Consider the following 23,584-nt stretch of genomic DNA (forward strand, 5'->3'; position numbering starts at 1 on the left):
CAAAATTGCTCCCACCTAACTTAAGCTAAGATAAATATTTGCAAATGCTCTTAATGACTATTTTTAATCACTTGCAGAATTTAGTGGGCAGATTTTTTCAGGTTTTTAATAGTAAACTATTTCATATTCAGAGATGTCTTTAACCTGATGGATGGTTTGGACATCAGAATTCTGGATTTGAAAGATAAACCACAAGGGAGGATCCAGATCCTTCAACTGGTTTTATTTTTCAGCCTTTAAAATTGATTTGGAGTTCCAAGTCTTTCATCCTTTCATACTTCTATAGGAGCAAGAATAACACTCTGCGCCCAACTAGGAACATTTGAATGATACCATGAGGTTTATGCTTGAAGGTTCTTATGAGATGGGCTTGATTAAACCCATTTTACCTACTCTGACCCAGATGCCATGCATTGGGTGTGCCAAACCCCAGGAAACACTCTAAGCCTGTCCATCTTGTCCTTGCAGGATGGCAGCCATCACCATCATGGCCTGCACGTGTTTGTTCCACAGGGCTGATCAGAGCAAATTATGGAATAACAGAAACATCCTGAGTTTAAAAGGACCAAGTCCAATTCCAAAGCAAAGTGCACTATTAAAAATATTCATTGGACAACCTGACCAGAGATGAAGCTGTAGATGAGCATATGCAATGAGGAAGTGCAACAAGCAGGTTCCCCATTCCCAGGGAAGCACTGCCAACATCAGCAGAGCAGCCACAGGAACAGGAGAAGAGCAGGAAAAGATGCTGAAAGAGGAGAGCAGCCTCCACACCTGCCCAGCAGCTGCTCAGGTCCAAGATGCTTTAGCAGAGTGACAGTCTGAGATACAGGATACCCACATGAGGATGCTGGGCTTGGTCAGAGCTTTCCTGAAGTGAGGCATCCTGGTGAGGGACAAGTCCTTCAGTGATGCATCTTGAAGTGTCAGGGATATTTTGAGGCTGTGAGAAGCTGCTCTGAAGAATGCAAGCAAAATAACCTGTTTAAAAAGCAAAACAAAAAAAAGAGAAGAAAAGGTTTGAGAAACTCAGAAGTACAGATCAAGGTCTTGTTTTCCTTAAGCCAGTGGTGAAGGAAAACTGTTGTCAGAAATACAAGTATTTAAACAGCCTATGACAGCAAGGAAGCAAAAGACTCCTTTTGCCAGTGACCAAGGAGGGCTCTGCTGCTCACTGCAAGCCAGAGGGACTCACATCCAGCCAGAGCTGGAAACACTCCCTGGAGCAGAAATCTCTCTCCTCAGCCTCTCCAGCGCCTGTCACAGCAGTCATGGAGCAAACCTTGAAGCTCCCGATTACATGAGCTAATTCCCATCTGGATCTGCAGCCCCTGGTCCCACAGGGCGGGTGGCAGGAGGACCCACTGGACGTGGAGCTGAGTCACCATCCTCTGTCTTCTTCTGCACTGCTACTTCCAGCAGTTAAAAACTAGCCAAGAGAGCACAAATATGTGAAAATATTTCTCGCCCACTCCCAGCCATGTAGAAAAGAAACCTGTTGTGGTTAAATGGCTCGGTCAGTTCTTCAGGGATTTTCCAAAGTTTCCTATAAAAAGAAATCTGTGGGAAATGAATGATTGCATAATCACTAACACATGCCAATTCATATAAGCCTATTATCTTTTATGGCATTTTGTGCTCCATTGTCCTTACTCTGGTGAATTGCTGTCTTACAATTCTTTTCTCCATTAAATTATTTACGCATTTTTTCTCTCTCTGACCCTTTTGCACCAGTAGGACACTCAGCATCCACATTAGGAAAGAAGGCAAAGACAAAAAGTCCCTTCTCCTTCTCTCACATCATGTTTTTCCCACCTTCACAAGAAAATCTCAACAATCTCCTTGAGAATGGGAAGGACTTGTTCAAGTGAGAAGAAAAAGTAAGGTTAGCTGTGTCTTAAAAACACAAAATATAGGGTTTTTTCTTAAGGAATATGCATTTTTACAGAGGTTTGTTAAGGTCCCTGGCAGAAATGACCAGTATTCAGAGTTTTAAAATTACATACTCCCTTGAAAATGCTGCATGTTGCCTACAGGTCATCTAAGAAATTTTTAGAAATAAACCCCAAGTGTCTTGGAAGGCTTAATTACACCATATTTCAATTGAATTTAGGCTGCTAAACCACAGATTTTGATACGTATTTCAGATCTTTGAGAACCTTTTGCTTTTCAACTTTAAGAGCTTGATATTACCTGAAAGCAAGCCAGGTGTTCACCTTTAGAATTAATATTTAATCATGTTTTAAGTAGGGTTTTTCAGTTTTGCATTCTTCCTAAGAACAACAAGTTAATAAAGGTATGAGTCATGGCCAAGAACTCACCTGTCCAAAAGGTGTGGCCTCTGTCATCACTGCATTTTTAAATAAGTAAGGGGAAAAGAGGAACTACAGGACATTTTTTTCTAAAACCCCATATATTGAGAGCAATTATCTCTGATTTCTACAAACCACAAAGTTTTAGAACCAGGGAAGAGCCCAAATAAGCTACAAAAACCTTTCAATTAAGGGGTAACCCCCCCATAATCTTAACATGAGAGAGAGGACACTGTACAGCAACAATGGGTTGTAGGGAAGTGCATGCAGAGAAAAGAAAGAGATACATATTCATTGAGCAAAGCTCCTGGCCATAAATATGTGATAGACTGTCTGTCCTTTGGTTGTACCACTCATCCCTGCATTGCAGAAAAGTCCAGTTCTTCAGAGCAGGTTTATGTGAATTTTCCCCAGAAATGCTGAAGGAAAGCAGAAGGTTTGGGGAGAGATCTCATTTCTCCATCTCCCAATGCAGGGCAGTTTCACCTTAGGAAAAGCAGAAGATTTGAAAGGGTAACTGTTATGGGTTCACCTAGGTGGGCCTAAATTTGGGCTCTGAAGTCTGGACTAGGCCGAAGCTGTCAGCTGACTTGAGCTGGGCTGAGTTAACAGCTGACCTCTTCTAGCCAGTAACTTTGTATTCCATACCACATTATGACATCATCTCCAGGGAAGTAGGAACCAGTGTGGGAGTGGTTAAGGCAGTGGCTTCTCAGCCCTCCTCTTGGGAGGACTCACGATGCTGCCCCAGGGGGGATGGAGAGGACCAGGCCCACCACTGGCTCACAGGGTATCTCAGGAAAGTAAAATGTGTTGTTCTGGGTCTCTCCTTTCTGCTTGAGTTTGTCTCCCTGGGGAATAAGCTTCTTCTTAAGTAATGTGTAGTTAAGACAGTAGAATTTGTGTGTTCATTAAGAAGTTTGAGGTGGGGAACTTGTTGTTGTAGACTTGTGTGAGTGTATATTTGTACTCTCTTCTAATTGTCTCTTTCTTTCTGTGAAAAATATATGTAGATTTAGTATAAATGCAGTTTGAAGTGGTTTTTTTTTCCTTTCCCCTCTCTTTTCCTCCCTTTCCCTGGTGTTAGGAGGGAGGCTTTTCTCTCTGTGCTTGGGGGGGTTGGCAGTTGCTTATCTCAAACCAAGACAGTAACCTAGAGGTAAGTTTGAAGGTCAGTGGAGGCCAGTGGTGATGTTGAAGACAAGGAAGAAGTCAAGCAGCGATCAAGTACTTACAGGAGAAATTTCTGGTGTTATGCAACTTCTTTCCAAAGGTGCAAACCATCGGTTTTCATGCAGCTACTTAAAAAATTGCAACAAAAATGAACTGCAGCTTTGTCCTCTCTTTTGCCATTCTTGAGATATTAAAGTCTTAGATTCCATTTTCTGCTGAAGAGGGAAAGAACAGACAACAATTCCCCATTTTATTGACAGGTTTTACCAACCTCAGTAAGTCAACATGACCTACTCTTCATTTACATGTGAATCCCAGAAAGAAAGTGCAGAAAGGGTCTACAGCAAGGACAGTAACACATCAGGCCAACAAAGTCCCTAAAAATAATATCATCTTTTCCAGAAAAAGATTCTTTCCATTGCCTACATGAGCTGGTTTTCACCAGCACATATTCCCAGTTCTCCTGCATTATTCTATTTATTTTAAGTGGTTTTGTTAATGTGCACATTTCTGAACCCAGATTGCATTTTCTTTTAATCAGAAGTAATTTGTAAAACTATTTGCCAGCATTCACACTCTGCAAAGGTTTGCTTGTTGTCAAGGGCCCTGAGGACCTCCAGCACCTGTCATCCTCTGCCAACATCAACCTTTCCATATGGGCAGGTCTCCAGAAAAGATTATGGATGGTTGTAAAATGCACCCATTTGAAATTAGTATTTCTCTGATATGTATCAGGGATTCAGAGAGAAGGGTCCATTCGCTTTTGTTCCTCCTCCAGAGTCTGTATCTTTCTCGATTCTCCCTTAAAAAATTAGATTTACTCATATTTCAATTGGTCTTATAAGATCTGCTTTGATTTTCCCCACCAGCCAGAAGACCAAACTATCGAGTCCATTGGTAACATTTTAAAGCACTTTATCAGCCTATATAATTTTATAATCATTTTGCTGTTTTCACTAAAAAAAAATAAAAATATAACTGGTCAGACACCTAATGCTACTTAAGTGCAAATAGATTTTTTTGTGGTTGAATAATAACATCTGTTTTGATTTTCTAGCCACAAAAGTGCGTTTTATCTGGCCTTCCTTTATTTGAACTTTTCACATCTGCTCAGGCCTGATTCCCATAAACTAAATACCAGATCCTTTCTCAATGTAGGAAATTTACCTGCACCAGTTGTTGTCTCAGCTCCAAAGACTTCTTTATAGGAGCCAGATAAAAATGTCAAAAGACTAATAAATGCAGTCTTAGTACATTGTATATTTATTAAATGTTACTATTTATTCTCTCCATCCCAAATGGTTGGTATTCACAGACTTAATCCTGCAAAACTTGTTTTAATGAATGAACTCATTTACTTTTATTGAATAAAGTATGTTATAGGCTGGTGCCCCACGTTCCACACAAAATTTAGAGATAAACTTGTGTGCAACAAACTATGTCATCAGCTACAAATTCAATCAGTCAAAAATTATAGACATGGTCAGATGCACTGTGCTTTCAGCAAATACAAAAAGTCATAAGGGGGATTTCATATGACATTGGCAAAGATTTGGTGGTGAATTATGAATTTTGACTTATTCTGGTCTCTTCAGATGAGAGCAAGGTCAGGGCAGGAAGGAAAACAACCCTAATGTGAAACACTTTTACTTTCTTATTTATTTATTTTAGTTTTTATGTTTTTAAATAGACTTTAAGTCTCTAATTGGAATTCACACCCCAAACCAGGTATGTTTAGCTAAATAAAAAAAAAATTAAAATGATGGGTGCAAAACTTCAACTAAAGCAGAACAGGTTTTGCCACTGATACCACCAGAATGAGAAATACATCCTGGGCATAAGACAAATGTTAAAGATCGTTCTTTAAACTCAGAGCTAAGCTATACAGGAGAATTCTACTTAGCTGATTGACCAGAAAGACATGGAGAAAAGCACCCCCTTCATCAACCTTTTCATAACATATTCCTCTATTGAGAGTTTTTTCCCACTGTTATATATATCTGGAGAACTCCTACGTCCTTGGGCCCTGTGCAGCTGAGGCTGTGTCTGCAGCAAAAATGCAACTTTAGGCCACTTTCTGAGACAGATAACTCAGCAAATAGCTCTGCAAAGCAGAGGAGAGAGAACTGATTGCAAAGCAGCCTTTCCTTCTCTCAGGGTCTTCTCTTCAAAGTCTCCTACCTCTGTGGTTCGAAGGGACACAGCTTCATTCTTTTGTTTTGAATCTTTAGCAAAACGGGCTCTATGGTTTGGTAATCTCATTAAATGCAGCTTTATCAATTCAAAACACTCACTAGCACCAGTGTCTTAAATAGATGTGAGATAGGAAAGTATGAGGGCCACAGTGGCTTTGGGAACAGTTGGAGAGGAAAGGCAATATCTGTGCACTGCCCTTGGTTTACACCTTGATTTTTTCCATCTGCACAAAGGACTGAAACTGCGTCATGATGGAACAGTTGTGAGAATCACAAAGAACTTAACAAGTCAGAAATGGATTAAAAAGCACTTTATGGCTTGTTAAAGAAATCCCCCTGTTCCTCAGAAGCATTTTTAGCATCTTATTAGTGGTATTTGATCTGACTAACATATTGACTCGTCATTTGAATAGGAGATGAATCCTTTTTGATGGACCACAAAGGGAGTATAAATTCAAATGAGGCACTTCTCCAAATTTTTATTTAAACATAACCCCAAAGAGCCCATAACATCTGTAAAGGTTTTTTCTGTGCCCCACAAAAGACTCTCCAAATAGTCTTTTAAATTATGCATCTTTTTTTCTTAGAAGTAATCATGGAATGTGTATTTAACTCAAATAATAATAAGTTGAAAGTTCTCTTTTACCTGTTTTCTGGAATGTAATGTATGTATTTGGCTTAGGAAAATATTCTAAACCAATGCAATATTTATTTTAAACAATCTGTCAAGGAACAGCATTTTATAATCAGTTGAATTCACTGTCAAAGTCTCTCTCATACAAAGTAGTTTAGAACTTGACAAATGAAAAAGAGGAGACATATCAGAGAAATTTTCAAAAAGCCTCATGTCTTTCAAACAATTTCTGATCTGAAATTATTTTGGTCTATCCAATCTGTACTCGTTAGGACTATTTTCTGTGTCACCACTACAGACCCTAATATGGAGCTAATGGGCACACCCACAATTGTCTTCCCTTTGGCAAAAGCCAGAAAACTTTCTCATAATCATTTTTGGAGTAATTTTGTATCATCTAAGAATTTGCACTTAGGAGTAACTTGGAGACCTCCAGCACATTTTGAAAACAGTAATTTATAGCTACACAGACATTATGATTTTACAGTGTTTTGATAGTTACGCCTTCACTATCCACATGGAACATTTAAAAACGGATTAGAAACCATTAATCTCAAACTAGAAGGGATTTTTAAGCTAAAGAGGAACTCTGAGCATTTGCAGTCTAAGTCCCTTCCTGCATCTAGGTGTGTGGTTTCATTAAGGTATTGTACACTATCCTAGGAACAGGTTAAGGATTATACTGAGACAAACATACTGTGGTAAAAGCACTGGATAATAAATCAGAGATCTCGGTACTTTATCACTGATACTCTTACTGACCTTGGACAGGTATTTAAGCTGGAAACCATTTTAGGCAGTTCCTGTCTCTTGTTACAATCCCCAACAGCACTTTGTCAATTAGATCCCCCTATACAATTTCATCCTTCAGGCCCAACAACAATCGCAGCCTCCTCCCACTTCATTAAGAGCCTTTAACTTTAAATTTAGAATACCTTAAATGTAGAGATGAAGTCAAATCAAATCCTTGTATTTTCCACACCTATGCCTTGAAATATGGGGAAGATTGACTCAATCCAGACCTTTGCAATAGGCTGTTAATTCCACCAGAGCCTGACCTCAGATTCTAGGTTCAAATATTCCTACACTCTGATAAAGTTCAGGTCCAAATCCAAATCTGGATCCCAAACTTGTGGTATGGAACCATCTGTACTTGAAAGCAGGGTTTTAAACAAAGAGGAAAGCTCAGATCATGAATATTTCTATTTGAATACTAAATACAACAGATTTATGAACTTAAGCAACGGCTTTTTTTTCTTTTTAAAATCCAAACTACCACAGGATTTCCCGTCCATATATACCATATGCTTTCACCAACTTTGTTTAAAATTCTTAGCGTCCCAATATGCTGAAACTTCTGAACATCTACTTGGTTTTGGGGGGTTTTTTTGCAAACTTCTTGTACTCTGTAAACGAGGCTATAGTCAAGAATTAATTTTTGTATAGGAAAAAAGATTTTATCTATTTATTTCTGCAATATGATAATGACTGGTGAAAGCATCGTATGCAACAAAACCCCTGGGTAACAGCCTGAAATATAATTAATTCTCTTAAATGACAGTGTGTTTATTTCAGTGTACACTGGGTCAAAACACATGCAAAACCAAGTCCTGCAACCTGCCAGCACACGCCTTGCAGGACCTTCTGAGTACAATCTTCATTTAGAGACCAGTCAGACGCGTGACAAGTGAAACACCAACAACAATAAAGGAAACTTATAAATGTTTGCAAATTCGTTTTATGGATTACTGACCCTACATACAAGAATTGACATTTCCAGGACAAATCACTTCTTTATCCTACAAGTATTTCAGCAGTTTTTGCTTATGCCAAAGCAGAGGCGAATTTTTCCTTCTTCAGATCAAACGAGATCTAAAATCTGGGAAGATTTAACAGTAAAATAAAAACAATGGGGAGGTAAATGTTAACCATCTCCATTTGTCACTGCTATTTCTTATGATGTGATATCTCCATCAATGGCATTATATTTTTACTTTTGTTATCTCTCACAACTTTTCAATCTATTATGGTTAATCATTGATAAACAAACACTTTGACTGACTTATAAAGTGGCAATCATCTCGTCTAAATTTAACGGTGTAAAAGTCAAACACCTACTCTAAGCTACTCGTGAAGGCTCCTTCTATAGATAGTGGTGACAGATTGGCATTTTCAGACAGAGACTTATCCTACCTGTCTTACACACTTGTTTTAAGATGGGATTAATCACTCTCTGGAAGTACTTTCTTCTTTTTCTTTCCTTGGACTGACTTCAGTAAAAAAAGTAACACACCTGTTTTTTAGGAAAAAAAAAAAGGAAGAAAAAAAAAGGTAAAGCAAGAACTCCAAAAGTTTAGTTCAGGCCTTGATCTTGAATCCACAAAGGTATTTGCCCTCACAGTTCCTTTAGATGCAGAAAGTCTTCTCATAAAGGCAGATGGGAAGAAGGAAGGTGAAGAGAGACTGGAGCACAGCCTTTATAATTAGGCTTCTCACCTGCCCCAACTCTCTGCCTTTAGGGCTGCTGGGAAGCAAGGTTAAGGAGAACCAGGACACAAGAGAATATCAAACTTATTTTACTCTCTGCTGCTTTAGCCAAAGAAACCGTGGGGATTGACACAGTTTCCCTCTCAATGGAATTCCAGTGGCAGAAACATTTTCCAGGCTGTGGTAAGAGAAAGGGACTGGCCAATAGTTCTTCTCCTTCAGCAGAAGCAAAGCAAAACCAGCATCTCCCTTTTTCACATGAGATCAGCTCTAGCTCAACACAGGGAAGGACCACACACCAACCATTGCTTCAGGACATGAGCCTTAGGAGGCAACTCGACGGAAACTTCTAATACCCTTCAAATCATTCAAATGAAAAGATGCTGATGCTGAAGAGGGAAGAAACATTCTCCTTGGCCTCTTTCCATTTGAAATTCTGCTACAGTGACAGTATCTGGATTAGACTCCAGGACAGTATTTCTGAAACAGCAGGAACCCTGCTTACTGCATCAGTTTTAAATTATAAGCCTTCCAAAGATGTCAACAACACTTTCCTGGAGATTTTCCTGAAATTAAAACACTGAGCTTTTCCCCTGAGCCTTCACATAGTCCTATGGATCCAGTGCCCAGTGCCACCATTTGTATCATGATTTGCCTCTGTTGGGTCACTGCTACTTCTTCGTTTCTGCTCTATAGTCAGCCTCGCTCTTTGATGTTACTCAGTCACTATTTCCTTTCCCTTTACTTTTATCTCTGTCCTGGCATTCTTCCTTTAAGCATCCTCTCTACCAGATGGTCTCCATCTCTCCTTCAGAAGTGCCCAAAATATTCCTACTGCCTCCTCTTGATCTTCCCCCAGCAGCAAACCTCTTCATCCTACAGAGCTCAAATACCAATGGATTTCTCCTCCTTGCTGCTCTGCTTCTTTCTTGCACTTTGAAAAGGAATTCACTGGAAGCAGCTAACCTCCAATTCTCATTATGCACGATGCACTCATTTATAAGAGTTTACCCAGGAGAAAAATTCAGACGGGGTATACGCTGGTACAATTGCGTTTTTTCAAGTGGAAGCACATCTGATGTCTGTGTGCTGAACCAGAGCTCTAGTTTTTAAAACAGGAGCTCCAACTTTTTCATTTGGAAATCCATATGGATCCTTTAATCTGAAGGTCAAAACAGCTTTCATGAAAGATACTGAAAACAATGATACTTTATATTCACCAGCATAATTATATAAAGATGATTCAATATTGTAGTATCATCAGAGGATTCAGCAAAGTCTCTGTATTATGTATTTTTAAGATGGGGTTTAGAGAGTATAAGATGAAGCTTCAGAAGTTTACAGAGAGGAAAAAAAAATCTTGTCACAATTTATATCTTCCTAATAGGTCACTGAAACTCTGAGGATAACAATTGCTTTTACTTGCAGTTGGCAGTGCACTATAATCAAGGATAAAGCTCCAGATATTTTTGTGGAAGTACAAGCACTTATTAAATGCAGCAGCAAAATAATGTATTATATATTACACAAATACAGCGAGGTGGGATTTGTGTTTGTCTCTTTGCAAGAGAAGAAAGAGCTCTGAAATGACCTTCTGTTCATAAGTTTCTTTGAAAAAGACTTGGCCTGAAACCACTTCACTACTATTGATATAGTCTGTTTCTGTACATAAATCTTAAATGTAAGCATTGCTTCAAAAATAACTAAGCAATCACAAAGCTTTACTTTTCAGATTCAATTGCCTTCAAATCCTTTGCTGAAGTCCCCTTGGCACTGTCACTTCAAAATCAGGATAATGCCGTATAGTGTTTCTCAGTTTCAGTAAAACAAAAGCCTTATTGAATAAATATGTGTGAAAACGCTGCAAACAAAACCATCTCTGCAGCCACCACCTGACTGGCTCGTGGTGACCTGCGTGGGCTCGGCACTCGACTTCTTGGCATATCACAGCACTGCTCAGTTCCTCGGTCTTTGTCCTGAAAACTGCAGCAAAACACACATTTTTCCTTGCTGAAGCCTAATAGGAGGCTTTAGACATCAAGGAACAGCAAGGTGACCCAGGATTTCCATATGCAGGAAGCTGCTGATCAAATAGTATATCCTTTTTTAATCTCCTTCTTGGATAGTGAATACAGAGGAAACCTTGTGGTTCTGCTAATCCCTTAACTCTGAGTTTTGTAAGGAAAGCTTACGAAGCTCCCCCATCCTGGAAACATAAAGGCAGAGTAAAATAACCAGTATTTACTATCTTATGCCTTGTTCTGCTCTGAAAAAGAATGACTCAGGAGTGTTTTTCTTTCTTCCACACGTCGTCTCCAGCATATCCCACACTTTCCTGTAGTTAAAATATCAGCTCAGGCCCATGGATCCCATTATTGCAGTCAGGCAGCAGCACGTGCTGAAGTTCCTGTGGTTCTCAGGTGTCCAACAGCCTGAAACTGGAGTCACTCAGCAAGTAGTTGCTGACTTTTGGGCCCTCACTGTTGGCCTCAAGAACAAGGTCAACTGCACCAACCAACCACCAGCCAGGACCAGGTCCACTGAATTAGATTTGATTTTCCTTTCAGAAAGGTTCTCCCTCTTATTAATTTTCTGCAACCTTGTATTTCACTTTGTTATCAAAGAGCCTCAATAGTCTTCAGAAGTGCAAAGAGTCTCAAGGAAAATGTATTTTTACCAGCAGGTGAGGTAACAGGAATTTTCAGCTCATTTCAATATGTTTGCACTAGAAAGCAATAATTATTGTCAATTCTATTCCTGGCTCATTAATTCTATTTTTTTTTTAAATGTACAAAGTAATTATTAAAAAGCAACTTCTGAAGCAACAGAATAAGGAACAGCAAAGGGGCTGTTTATAATAAATATAAAGAGTTATGAACCTGTAGTTCAAAGCATCAAAAGTGAGAGTGACACAAAGTACCCAGAAGACGCTGGTTCCCTCTGAAGACTGGAAATATCCAGCAGGAATTACAGTACAAACTGATAGTTGGGTTGAGGTACTGCAGTTTTATCTCACCTGAACACAAGGTGGTCCCAGCTCTGCCCAGCATCCCTGAATCTGTGAATCCAATGCTGATTTTATTCCCTCAATTGTGCATTTCTTAACTCTTCATTTCTATAACCCAGACAGCAACAGTTAGTGCTCAAATCAGGTGTGCAGAGCCCAGGGAGGTGACCTTGACATGGTCCAGAGCAAGGAGGGGAGCCTTCACTTTGTGCTGGGACAGCTACAAACTCCTGATGCTCCACACTTTCCATCGTAATGTGAAGCAGATGTTCAAGTCCTCACTATTAGAAAGGGCAGATTAAAAAACAAAAGCAATGAGTAAATGCTACAAATTAAGGTAGGGTCAGCTCTGCACTATAGGAGATCAGATTAGACAGAGGCAGTAATAATTTTCTTGCATATTAGAAGCTAATAAATGAGAGAGAGAAGGAAGGGAAACACACAGTACAGAAACGAAGATAAGAAAGAAGCTGTTCATTCCATGCTTGGGAACCAACTGCTGCATATGTATTTCCTATGCCATTTTAGTAACTAACCCCAAATTGTTAATCTGAAACACTTTGCAGGAAGTGGACCATCTATTTAATTAAAAATACTGTTTGGAACACTGTAGGATTTTCAGATAATTCCATTAATGTGCTGGACACTCAACCAGCACAGGATTATGAATTTCACATGTGAAAGCAAATATCTTACTTAGGAAAAAATGTATCTAAGCATTCAAGTTCCATCATTTACATTTGCATACTTAAGCATTTTTCTGTTTACTGACAACATCACATATAAATTACGTATGCATGACTGTGGGCTTACAGTTTTCCACCACAATTAGTGAGGGTAGGCATGTAGTAAGCCCAAAATTAAAGGGTATTTCCAAAGGAATTAGTAGAAAAATAAATAACCTGTAAACTAAGGTGAATTCTTGTTCATAAATTAACACAGAATAGCCCAGTGGGAAACGCAACGTGTGCAGTTTTCACACATGGCAAAAGTTTGCCGGTGGTTGTGCCCATTCCAAGGTGAAGGCTGTGTTACCAACAAGCACGTTTTCATCTGGCCTTAGACTTAAAAATAACAGTAAAAATCAAACACAAACAGTTATTTTCTTCCTTTTGGGATTTGGCACATGTGCTATAACAGTCATAGATGGAAACTTCTAAAATAAATTAAGGAATGTTCTTGTCAGTTTATTAATCAAAGTTTACCTGCTTCACATTACACGGAGACAAATTAAACAAGCTACCATGGTACTCAGCAAACATCTGCTAACAAAGTCAGAAGTAATGATAAACAAACTTGAGTTCCCTTTGTGGTTGATTTCCATCCAGCTGCATTTAATTATAAAAGAGCTATCAAAGAAAGCTCCCCATTAGCAGCTAATTCAGAATGACTTCAGAAGAAAATCCCAGAGCCTCCAGTGATATCTCTCCAACAACTTTCTCATCTCTGCAAGTGATTGAGAAGAGCCGAATTAGACCAGTTTAGTGATCAGTCCTCCTCTAACTGCCAGAGTTAAACGGAGATGATACATCTTTTCAGTACCTGTGATTGCCTGTTTTCAAAGCAGGACCTGTAAGATCCAGCAGACTCTCTCTAGCAAGTAATCGCTGCCAAAAGCATCAGTGCCAGCCAGAAATACAGAGATAACCCTGAAAATTGCTGTTTGCATTTTCTAAAGCAGAGCAGCTGCTGCTATCATGGAGAAAGGGAGAAAATTTATTGCTACAAGTTTTTTAATAAAGTCTCTTTGATTTTGGTATTTTTCACAATGAAATCAAAGATGTAGGCATTTATAAATATCTAACTCTGGTTTACAGCAATCAGGAGTTTTTGTGCTGATGTAGCTAGAGATGCGTATAGTCCCAGACTGATACTCCAAACCAGCTGGTCACACTTTTATTGTATTTTTTTGTTATTAAAAAAAAAAAAAAGGAATTTAGAAAATTTATTAAAACACAGCAGCCACTTTAAAAAAAAATAAAGATAGGGAAAAAAATTACATCCAGATTTCCCTATTATTTCTTAAATGGAATAATTGTGGTAATTCTATGACAACCCATCAGTCAAACCAAAAAAGTAAGTTTTTCAGTGCACTCAGAACTACTAGGAAATTTTTTAAAATTCCATAAAGCCCAGCAATAATTCTGAACACCAAAAATCCTCTGTGTGCATAGCTCAGTAACACACTTGTAGCATATCCCTGTTGGAAGGTTTGAGCAGCAAGACAAGCATGATAAATCATTGAATGATTTTTTCCTGGTTTTTTTCTCCTGTCCTATTCCTTTTCTTTAAGACAGGAATGGGTGATTCTTCCCTACAATCTAACTGCTATCTGGCCAGCAAGCAAATATGAAATCAAAAACCCAGTGTGCCAGATCTGCACAGCTGTATTTGTGCTCCTGCAGCTCCCAGAGGAGCACACACCACATGTCGGTTACTTGACTTAGGGTGGGTTGGTGAGGTGTAAGTTAAAAGGGCAGCTGTACACTCTGGGAAATTTTCCAGATTCATTTCCTACCAATTGCTTTAACAACACCACAAGCAGTGGTGAGGAGACAGAGATGCTGGGTAGCACAGGTAGAAAACAGGAAAACTTTTCCTACAGCTTATTCCTGATTCAGTCCCCAGGCTCTCTTGAAAAATCTGTAGGCATTTTATAGAGGATTTTTTCCCCTGCAAGAATAAAGAGGTTGGCTCTGATTGCTGCTATTCTAAGAGGTTAAGAGAAGAAAAGAATTATTATATATCCACATGGTAATCAACCAAGGTTTTGTGTAACTATTGCCATTGATGTGGTTCTTCCCGACTCTTCCAGAGGAGAGTTTATTGATGTACCTGGTCTACAAGTTTTAGAGCCAAAGGAAGAAAATGATAACACGGTTTAACAAACCCTTTGTTTACGTAAACATCCATCCACAATCTGTGTCTGGTGGGGTGAACATACGGCTTTAATTTTACCCTTGGCACATGGATCAAACAATGTTGCCAATATCTATTGTTCTCCTCATAACAATATGCCTGGTGGTTTCAACATATCCTCTCCATTAGCTGGCTTCAGATCAAGCATTGCTGTGTATGTGCTTGTGTCTTCATAAAACTGGAATATGGTTTTCTTTTTTTTTTTCCTTCTTTTTACCAAATGTGTAAGAAGGAACACAGTTGAGAATGGTGGTCAACCATCCCCCTGAGTCACAAGAACAGCTCCCTCTGGAATGCAGGGCAGAGCCAACACCGGGTGGGAAGGAGGAGTTGGATTGGATTTGAAACACCGTGGCCCTATAGCTTAGCTTTTCCAAAAAACAGAGGAAGTGGTGAGTCAGATCCTTATCCCATTTTATCCAGGCTTTAGAAAACCTTTCTGGACTTGGTCCATCTTAGATCTATGCTAGCCTTGCTCTAGAGCATGGACACATTAAGTAGCTAGGAAAAAAGATGACTTTTCCTTGTTGGTTTTTTTCCCCCTTCCTTATTTTTTTAGTTTCACTTCCTTTCTATTTGCTGCAGAAGACCATGATAATACTCTTACTTTTACAAATATGCTGTTTCTGTATAAGCAGCATAAGCGAGGAGGTGGGAAACGGGAATGGCACAAGGAGAAACCTCAGATGGACTCCCCGAGCCAGAGCAGCTTGCCATCTCACTGTTAATCTTCTCAGCTCCTGCCTTGGCCTCTGGATCAGCAGCACTGCTTTCTTATGTTTCCAACAGCAATCAAACTTGACATTTCTCCTCTATATTGTGCTGCATTTCAGCCTGTACTTCCAAACATTTGATCCAAAATTCACTTGAGTCAATGAGAGGAAGCTCATTGCCTTAAATATACTTTGGGTCTATCATGTTCTTTCCACCTGATCACTAACACCTGATTTATATTTGCTAAAGTAGCAAGAAAATACAGCCTTCTGTTTTCTCTGGTGCCATTTACACAATAAGGGAGAAAATCTCAACCCAGAAAAAACATCATTAGTAAAGACAACCACTGTGTTTGGGCCATTCCGGGAATTTATGCTCTGCTTGGTAGCTTCTTTTATCCATGACATCTTGTTTTTGAAAACTTGAGTTCAAGAGGAAGTGGCTGGAAAGGATTGATGGTGTCTCAACTATTTGTCCCAAATGAAGCATAAGCTGCTACTTTGGGAGGCCGAGATCCCACACCCTTGGGTGCTCCAGGGCCCTACGTGTAGCATAACAGGATAAGTGAAATCTTGTGGGAGCACTGGGAGAAGGCAACTCTGGGAGATAACACAGTGGTGATTAGAATCACCAAATATAGGGCTCTGCAGGCCTCTTTTTTCTTTCATGCTCTCATGACACTCCTCCACACTGCAAGTAGTAATCTTGAAAAGCTTTGGTTTCTATTCAGTATTTCTGTTTTCTTCCTACTGCACCATTTCTCACTTCCCTGTTTCTCCCCAATTTCGATGTTTTACCTTCTGAATATGCTGAATCTAAGCCCAGAGCTCTGAATGATTTCACTGACCCTGCAATTCTGCACACCAGCTCAGATACATATCTTTTAGGTTTACTTTTATCTATGCTAATTTCACTTCCCCCTCACAATTGCAAGTAGAGAGCAACTACAAGGCTTCCTGTGCAACCCAGGCTACAATTTAAGGAGTTTAAGAAGATTTAGTCTGGATGCTGCTTGTGCCCTCATATATATTCAAGCACAGCTTTCAGCCTCATCACTACACTTGTGCTTCAGCCTGTTCTCGACTGTCAGAGCGATAACATTTCTATATAAGCTCATTCATTAAGACTATCAGAATGTAATTATCTCTGCTGTGCAGAACGAATGCAGGTTTTCCCCCTGTAATGGCATGGCAAGAGAAAGAGGAAAGGGGGTAGAAGAGCCCTTCTTTTATTTTTGGAATGACTGTTTTGCTCAGAAAGCTGTGGCAGTTCTAGCATTACTGGAAAGACTAAGAGCAACAACCAAGTCATACACTGATGCCTGAGCCCATCTAGAAAAGAATTCTTCCCTGAATGAATCAGGCAGTTTCTATAGTTTTTCTAAATTTTTGAGGTCAAACTAAAACTAGGGAGTATTCCCCCTAAAAACACCTACAGGAAGTGAAGAGACTGGGAGTCAACAGGAGAAGAGATATGTATTATTCAAGCCTTATGGGGAAAAACCTAGTACATTAACTCTGAAATTGTCTAATACCACAGATTTACTTATTATAGAATTAATTACCTTGCTTGAATTAATTAATTACCTTACTTGAAGTGGCACTCATTGACACATGATATTTTGTCTAATTCTCTATTGTGCGTAAAAAATGCAATATATTGTAATATGAATTGTGGCTGTTATTGCTTTGAACACCAATTTAATCAGGGGTTTTAACAAACGTAACTATAGACTGATGTCTTTTTATGCCAGTTTTTTATGTTAGGACTTTGTCAATTTTACTATCAGTTTAGTTTCATACTCATGCTTTATCACCATAAAAATCCTGTTGCCTCAAATCCATGAAGTTAGTTTCAAAAATGTTTAATCCATCCTGATCATTGTGACATCAAGAAGAGAAAATAATTTAAATGCAGTGAAAATTGAGAGTACAGCTGTCAACAGAAACATATGGGTCAAACAGAGTTACTATAGGGTTACTACAGGGTTGTATTTCACTTGGTTCTCCTGTGTCCAACTTACCCTCAGCAGTTGCTGGAGCTCTGCTTGGGGTAGATTTGAGGTGTGGAAGGAGGTTTCTAACCAAACATCCCTGGTGAACTCCAAAGCAGAGCTGCTAGTGAGGGAATTAAAGCAGTATTAAGCCAAACTGAAGCAAACGCTGGCGTATAATTAACATAACATTGTCAAAGAGAGCTCATAGTTTAATTTTAGTGGGCAAAATATGGTATCTCAGATACCATGATATGGGTGTTTGTTCACAGCCACTGTACCTGTCAACTATTATTATCCTGATGCTGCCGTGTTCCCTGAACTGTTTTGATTTCTTAACAAGAAGAGAATTTTCTCTGATGTGCCATCTGTAAGGCACAGTTTACCAAAGGAAAACTTTATCTCAAATTTTTAATAATTTTCTGTCAATTCCAGTAAAATCAGATATATTTTTGTAATACTTACAAAATAATAGCAAATGTGACTCACCACATGTGCCACTATTTCATTTGATATTCTTCTTCTCCCACTGACTTCTCGTTCCAGCACAAAATGCAATTTAAATGTCAACTTGAACTTAAAAAGTTACATTCCTGGGGAGATTGCTGGTATCTCAAACAATGTCAAATAATTCTGCTTTCCACTCCTTTACCTATTTTCTTCTATTTCAGCCCCTCATTTGCAGGTTCTAAGATTAACAAATGGTGGAAAGGATAAAATAATACACAGTTTGTTTGCATAATCAGTGATAGGACACAGAATGGTTTGGGTCTGAAGGGCTCTTAAAGCTCATCTCATTCCACCACCTGTCATGGGCAGGGACACTTTCCACTGGACCAGGTAGCTCCAAGCTCCATCCAAAATGGTCTCAAACACTTCCAGGGATGGAGCAGCCACAACTTCTCTGGGTGACTTGTTCCAGGGTCTCACCACCTGATTTCTTCCTAATATCTAATCTAAAAGGACAAAATGTTCTTTCATACCTAAAAAGGGATGATTTCAATCCATGCTGGGATCCAAAGTTCATATATTGAATATACCAGTGCACACTAAAAGATTATGGTGTGTTTAGCAAGGCCCTTGCAAGCTGCATAAAATGATGAATAGGAACCAAGGGGGGGAGGTGGGGAATGGTAGCAAAAGAAAAAAAAAAGGACATTTATTTTAGCATCCTCTTGCCAATCAAGTGTGCAGACAGCACAGAGATTGTCCACACAGGAGGTGCAGATCTGCTTTTTTCTGTCAGAAGACCTCATGCTTAGGAAATTCACTGAGGATTGTGCTAATGTTTAGAGTTTTATAGTTTGGATTTACCTGAGACTTTTAGGCTTCCCCAGGAGAACAGCCGTTCATATACAGAAATGTTTGCACTCTCTACAAAATCGAGAGGTTTTGGAGCAGCACCACAGACATTGGGCACAGACCACACCAGTTTGGGTTCTCCCTCTGGAACAGGGAAAAGGAAGCTTTTCCAGCTCCAGCTCACTCTCATGTAGCCAGGAAACAGTAATGGCAACCAACTCCCCTGCCAGACCTCAAATCCCTTCTTTCACTGCTGAATTTGTACACAACTTTTTCACATCCATAAAAATGTTTTAATTCATAAAGCCGGATAAAACTTATGATCTTACTTGCCTAAAGATCACTTTTCCCCTGCATTTCCTGAGAAGACTACTGAATGTCATTCTCAGCTCCCTACAACATTGCACAAAAGGCATGGGAAAGTTGTGAAAAACAGCTTTGTTGACATCAGTTAGACATCAAAAAGTTTAGTGCTGAGATTAAGCCCTAATCTCTGTGTTTTAGTTCCTAACATCCAACACTACTAGTGCTCACCAGTTTGTGAGAATACACAATAGGGTCTGAAAAAAACAGTTCCTCCAGTACGGACATCACAGAAATAACTTGGACTGTTCCAATTCCAGAGAAAAAGGATTATGGTATTGCAGCACACGAAGGGTTCACTGGTGGCTGACTAAGAAAGGATGGAGATGTTTTAGTCTAAATGCAAATCAGAGGTTCAAAATGTCAAAGGCACCAAAAGCACCAGGAAATGTAGGAAGCAGGCTCAGGTTCTAAAGGAATTTAAAACTCACCTGGAACTGCCATGGGAAACAGTTGCTGGAAAAGCCATCTGGAAAAGTGCTTTTGGCAGAATAGTTCTCAGTCAACCTTCATGGGCCCATCATTCAGTCTGAATACAGAGTTTTGTTATGGACAGAAAAGATTCAGTTGTGCCACAGGTTTCCAGGGTTCTCCAGCAGTGGACAAGACCTGCATCAAGAGATGCACCTCAGGAGACTTTTTTCTAGTAAAATTGTTGAAAATACAGGCTAGAGTCAATGTCTATGTTGACTTCAAGGGCCATTTGCACAACTGAAGTCTCACTCTTTTTTTTTTTGGTCTGGAATTTAGTCTATCATCCACCAGTTCCCTAACTTCTGCAGCAAACAGGTGAGGATCTTGTTAGTTCCCAACTGTGATTCACCCCTGCAGCCAAGCCCATCTCTTGCAGTGAATAGGGGATGATCCTGCAGGAAAACAAACAAACAAAAAACCCCCCAAAACAACACAGGTTTTAAGCTGCATTTCATCACTCATTATCTGACTCTCCATTTAGTAAAGGTAGATATATTTTAAGTGTCTTGGTTCTGCTTAATCAAGAGCCCTAAACTAGACTGTCACTCTGGTAAGACTCTGGATCCTGATCAGATTTACACAAATATTTAGGTTAGTGCAGTTTTTTGAATCTTCAGAAAAGTGTTCATGTTCATAAAGCTCATCTTTCCTCCTCCAACATAGCCATGAAAATTTTCTGTACTGCTTTACCACACTTCTGTCCCAAGTCACCACTACCAGAAAGGACACAAAGAGCCACAGAGGTGCTTCTGCAGGTTTGTTTCAAGGAGTAATGGTTTAAATTGCAAAAGAAGAGATAATTAGCAGCAGCAAGGGATTTCATTCACCTATTAAAAAATAAATTAAAAAAAACTGACAAAACTCCACCATCATCTGCACAGCATGGGGGTAGAGGAGGTTCAACTCACTAATGCACTGCTCTCACATTGGCATCTCTGCTGCTCTGATGATCATTTCAACTGAGAAATCAGGCAACCAGCATTAAACCAAAGCCAATACAAAACTATCAGGCACATATTCTATGCCCCACCACAAGTTGTTCAAGAGGGAAGCTCTCCTGAAGTTCCTGTATCTTCTGGGGGTTCCTTGTGTTGCTGTGCTCCACAGCCAGATGAAGAGCACATCATACTGCCTGTATTAACCTCACAGAGGTGTTGGGGCTTGCAATTAATTACTGTTTGTAGAACCAATTGAGATTGTTAGAGAAAGGCACTAGACAGCAAGTGGTGTTATAAATTATTACACTTGAAAATGTTCAAACTCTTCAGCCTTCCACTGCTTGCCTTCTCACAAACTTGAAGCATTTCCTTTCCTCCTCCTGGAATAAAATTTGCCCTCTTGACATGCACAACCCATTAGAGAGGCTCTGCTTACAAGCACCTCACAGTATTTTCTCAAGTTTATTTTGACATTGACTTTTAATCAACGAGATGATGATTGAAAAAGCTAGTCCAATGTTTCACTAAAAAGGAATATTAAAAGTGCATTGATTGTGTCTGCAAAGATATGCAATTAAAAAGTGTAAGTGCTGTTATTTAACACTTGACTTTACTTATTTTGAACTCTCGTGGCCCTGTTGTGTACATGGCTAAATGTGCAATGCTGTGTGTTTCAAGTAACTTGGCTGTAAGCAATTTTATATTTTAATGAAAATAATTACAGTTTGAGTAATATGAAGTGTATCTGAAGTATAACCCCTGATGCTACTTCCCCAGAATTAGCTGTGATATAAATTATCATGATTTATTATGGTTACTCTGTGCTTTATGTGTTTATAGGGGATCCTGGCTAGCAATGATGATTCTTAACTAACAAAGAATTGCATTTCACAAGCAATTTTTTCTTGGATCTCATCTGTAATTCTTCCACAAAAGTGATATGATTTAACTGTGCTGCAGTATGTGCTATTGCAAAGATGGCATTATTGTGCTGTCATTTTGACAGCTTACTTTAATTTACACCATTTAATGGATGAATACATTTTTTTTTTAAAAATCTGGTGTTATTCTTTCTTAATATACCATATGCCATCGATCCCACATGCACTTCTTTGCATAAGCACACCAATTTATATAGTGGCATAAAACAACCTATGTGTCATATACAACCTCTCCTTTGAGTGACACATCAGAAGCTGAGGTCCTCTCTGTTCTTCAAGGATTCTGCAGATCCTGTGACATTTCTGAGTCTCGAGCTGAAATATGTTCCATGATACACAATGTCCCAATTGGCACATGTCCACCTCAGAGATGGGCACTTTTCAGATACACTGTACAAAAATAAATGCAGGAAAGTCATTTGCCTTGCTAGAAGTAGCAGTATGGAAAGTGTAAAGATTATTATAATTACATTACTGCAAAGGCCAATATCTGCAGCTGGTTTCATTTGCAACCACTATTTGGTCAAACAAAATCTCATCCAGCTCCTGGCACTTTTTGCCAGCTACTGGTAACTACTCATCAGTATGGGCAAAGGTTGGACAATCATTCCCTTTGTCTTCTTCTGGGGAGAGCAGCCTGATCCTTCCTCTGTCAGGGGAATTTTGGGGTCACCTCCAAAGGAGACAGAGAAAACACCAGTTTGATCCAGGCCAGTCTACACCTCTCTCATAAATGCAGACCTGAGCTCAGAAAATATCAGCTCAGCAGAGCTCCACCATCCAAATGCCTTTATTTAGGCAACCTTCCTAAAGGTTTCAGATATTCAGTCTATCAAGGCCAGGTTGGACAGGGCTTGGAGCAACTTGGTCTAGTGGAAGGTGTCCCTGCCTATGGCAGGGGAATTGGATACTCTTTATGATCCCTGCCAACCTTAATCAGTCTGTAATTATATGATTCTACCCATGTTATAAACTTCTCAGAAGATGCCACTAAGCTCTAGACAGCAAATCCTCCTTCTCAGGAGGATCTATAACCCCAAGTTCATGGACCATGTGAAAACATCTATACAGTTTCCAAGTTACACCTGGCTTTTATCTGCCTTGCTTGGTCCTATCTGCAAAAACTTCTGTCAATGTGCTCAGCAGAGCCTGCAAGCCTGGCCCAGGGATAATCTCTGAAGACTTCAGAAAATCTGCTGTGGGACGTTATCTCAGTAGAGGAAAATTTCATTTGGGAAGCAGCCCAATTTAAGAAAACAATTTCATGACAGTGTGGAAAGCAGGCTGATAATACTCCAAGAACTTAGCTTTATTTGGTAGATTTTTGTCCACTTTCCAAGGACATCTAAGAGTTAAATAATTTAAAAGTATTTTAAAAAGAAGATAGCTTAGTCGCTCCATTTTCCTGTTACAAATATTATTTTTGGACAGAAATACTGCAAACAAAAATGCAATACGAAGTAAAGATTTTAGGCAGAAGGTATCCAAGGTTGAAAAGGATTTTGTTGACATGAACTGAAGAAATACAACATACCTTTATACTTACTTAGCTCTTTGATGTTATACATGATGCCCAATATGGTATTACAACCAACTGTACATGTCATAAAAATATGAAGATTCCATGTGGCATAAACCTGCAGTGAATTAATGCCTCTGTCAAGGTGTATCCTGAGACATATTAAGCCATCCTTACTTCAAATTCCAGTTCACACACTCTCTGCAACTCACAAGACAAAGAACATTCCAGCAAAATCAAGAAAGAGTTTCTTTTAAATTCCATCCCACTGACTACCAGTAGACTTGGAATAAGAAATCACATGAGTTATTTAGAAAATTATTTGCTTTTACGGAATGTTAACTATTTGGGGAAAATACGTAATTCAATTTTTTTATTCCTTTCATTTAAGACAAGAGGATTTGGGTCTAGAGCACAAGACTGGTAAGGAGTGGCTGAAGGAGCTGGGCTTGTTTAACGTGAAGAAATGGAGTCTCAGAGTAGACTTTTATAACTCTCTACAACTATATGGTTGTGATGAAGTGGGATCAGTTTCTTCTCCAAGGTAAAAAGTGATAAGAAGTAGCTTCAAATTATACCAGGAGAGGTTTAGCTAAGATATTACTTTTTTTTT

The 23,584-nt window shown here is 39.2% G+C and overlaps 2 long non-coding RNA genes across 2 annotated transcripts in view; both read right to left on the bottom strand.

Moving 5' to 3' along the window:
• LOC139675121 (uncharacterized) overlaps window positions 1-11,904 on the bottom strand; it is a 34,983-nt gene extending 23,079 nt beyond the window's left edge. The window contains exons 1-4 of the long non-coding RNA XR_011698435.1: window positions 11,818-11,904; window positions 8,508-8,607; window positions 3,548-3,700; window positions 775-981 (exon numbers count right to left, since the gene is read on the bottom strand). This is a non-coding gene — a long non-coding RNA (uncharacterized lncRNA). The remainder of the gene's footprint in view (window positions 1-774; window positions 982-3,547; window positions 3,701-8,507; window positions 8,608-11,817) is intronic.
• Window positions 11,905-19,557: 7,653 nt separating this feature from the next.
• Window positions 19,558-23,083, bottom strand: LOC139675122 (uncharacterized). The gene is made up of 3 exons (XR_011698436.1): window positions 22,999-23,083; window positions 21,682-21,842; window positions 19,558-19,708 (listed from the first exon to the last, which is right to left on the bottom strand). It is a non-coding gene; the product is annotated as an uncharacterized lncRNA (long non-coding RNA).
• Window positions 23,084-23,584: the final 501 nt, after the last annotated feature.

The sequence above is a fragment of the Pithys albifrons genome, chromosome 8, assembly GCF_047495875.1.
Source record: "Pithys albifrons albifrons isolate INPA30051 chromosome 8, PitAlb_v1, whole genome shotgun sequence".
Taxonomy (NCBI): Eukaryota; Metazoa; Chordata; class Aves; order Passeriformes; family Thamnophilidae; genus Pithys; species Pithys albifrons.